At 44.3% G+C, this 2,634-nt stretch overlaps 1 long non-coding RNA gene across 1 annotated transcript in view; it reads right to left on the bottom strand.

The window, feature by feature from the left end:
- Positions 1-2,634, bottom strand: part of LOC106806506 — a 5,648-nt gene extending 3,014 nt beyond the window's left edge. The window contains exon 1 of the long non-coding RNA XR_001393551.1: positions 2,593-2,634. This is a non-coding gene — a long non-coding RNA (uncharacterized LOC106806506). The remainder of the gene's footprint in view (positions 1-2,592) is intronic.

Below are 2,634 nucleotides of genomic sequence, written 5' to 3'. Positions count from 1 at the left end.
ATCCACATCTACAGGCGAACCTCAGCTAGCTACTCTTCACCCAGCACACTATACGAACCCGCTCTGGCTGTCTATCCAGAGAAAGATCATTATAAGACACTTTCTATATCACAGTACCTACACATATATAAACTTTGTGATTACGAATCATTATACTCCTAAATATTAACGAAGAAGGGCTCTTGCTAACAAATCTAAGCCTATGCTATCATCTCAGACGAGAATTCACACTGATTGACACCATGAATCCATACAATACCTGATTATTCAGTCTATAGAGTAGCAGCAGCTACTGCACAGTCAATCACTCATTAAGCACCCATCAGCATCTTACACCCATACAACAGTGCCTACGCACACAGGAGTGTAAGCCAAAGAGAAACAACTACACGATAAACACTAGCCAAGGCACCATGTCAGTATAGCCTCATCCACACAGGCAGCACAGCTACCCATATAGTTTGTTAGTAACACTTACACAGCATAGATACCACATGTAGCAAGTACTAGCCTACACAGCAGTAGATACCACATATCAGTAATCTAGCTTAACAGCAGTAAATACCACATTACAGTAGCTAGCCGACACAGCAGTAGATACTACATGTATCAGTCGCTAGCCTACACAGCAGTAGATACCAACATGTACAGTACTAGCCCTCCGCAGACAGTAGCTGCCTACACAGCAGTAGATACCACATGTAGCAGTAGCTAGGCCTACCACAGCAAAATAACCACATGTAGCAGAGCTACCTAACCTACAGCAAGTAATACCACAGTAGCATAGCTACTCAACACAGCAGTAGATACATACATTAGCAGTAGCTACCTAACCACAGCATAGATAAACCACAATGTACGCAGTAGCTAGCCCACACAGTGCAGACATACACATTAGCAGTAGCTAGCCTTACACCAGCATATAATACCACATGTAGGTCAGTACCTAGCCATACCACAGAGTAGATACCACATGTAGCAGATGACTAGCCTACACACAACTAGATACCACATGTAGGCAGACTAGCCTACACAGCAGTAGATACTAATGTAGCAGTCTAGCCTACACAGCATAGATATCCACCACCACAATGTAGGCCATACTACCCTACACAGGCAGTAATACCACATTAGCAGTACTAGCCTACCCAACATAGAATACACACATTAACCATACTAGCCTACCCGCAGCAGTAAGATACCACATGATAGCAGAGCTAGCCTACGCAGCATAGATACCACATGTAGCATTAGCTATGCCTCCACACAAAGATACCACATGTAGCAGTACTAAGCCCTACACAGCACTAGAACCACATGTACATAAGCAGCCAGCAACAATCTAGTAATACCACATCTAGCACTAGCTAAGCCTACGCAGCAGTAGATACCACCATGTAGCATACTCACCGCCTACACAGTGCGTAGATACCACATGTAGGCATTAAGCAGCCTACATCAGCGGTATAACCCATCATGAGGCAGTTATCCTAGCCTAACACAGCGGTAGATACCACATGTAAGCTCAGCTAGCTAGCCTACAACAGTAATACCACATGTAGCATACTAGCCTACACAGCACAAGTAGATACCACAGTAAGCAGTACTCATGTACACAGCAATGTAGCAGTAGCGCAAGCACTGGGGGCAATGTAGCAGTACTCATGACACAGCATAACACTGTACCAGTACTTGATGTACACTCATGTAGCAGTAGCTTCATGCACTACAGCATGTAGCAATAGCTCATCACACACCTTATATTTAAAAATCCAACCTCGATAGCTTCGTAGCTACACACCATGTAGCAGTATTCATTAGACAGCATGTAACAAGGCTCATGTAACCAACCATGTAACAGTAGCTCATTACACACCCATGTAGGCATAGCTCATGCACAACAGCATTTTATCTAACCTCCACAGCTCAAGCTACACACCATGTAAATCAGTATTCATGTACCACAGCAGTAACAGTAAGCTCAATGTACACACATGTAGCAGAATACTCATGTACACATCAGTGTAACAGTAAGCTCATGTCACACCAACGTAACATAGCTCATGTACACACGCCTGACATTACTCATGGCACACAGCATTATTCTCAACCTTCCACCAGCTGTCTACCTACACACCATCGAGCAGTACTCATCCCCCACAGCATTATCTAAACCTTCCACAACTCTACCTAGCATGTAACAGTAGCTCATGTACACACCATGTAGCAGTAGCTCATGTACACATCATGTAACAGTAGCTCATGTACACACCATGTAGCAGTAGCTCATCCACACAGCAATAGTTAAACTTCACATAACAGGAGATAGCCTACACAAGTCGTTAAACCCCCTACAGCATTAGATGCCTCGCGTAGCAGTCAGTAATCCACAGAGCCTTAACTACCAGAAGTAGAAGCAGTAGCTAGCCAGTGCAGCACTAACTATCCAAAACAGCAATAGCTCATCCACACAGCAGTAGCTAACCCTCACAGGAATAGTTAGCCCCCCATATAACAGTAGCTAAACCACATAACAGTAGCTACTCCTCACAACACTGGCTAGCCCCTCCCCCCACATAACAGTAGCTACACCACCCCATATGTAACAGTAGCTACACCGCCCTCACATAACAG

This window comes from Priapulus caudatus, unplaced genomic scaffold (assembly GCF_000485595.1).
Source record: "Priapulus caudatus unplaced genomic scaffold, Priapulus_caudatus-5.0.1 Scaffold165, whole genome shotgun sequence".
Classification (NCBI taxonomy): domain Eukaryota; kingdom Metazoa; phylum Priapulida; class Priapulimorpha; order Priapulimorphida; family Priapulidae; genus Priapulus; species Priapulus caudatus.
The sequence above is the reverse complement of the archived record's forward strand: the minus strand, read 5'-3'. Positions and strand labels throughout refer to the sequence as shown.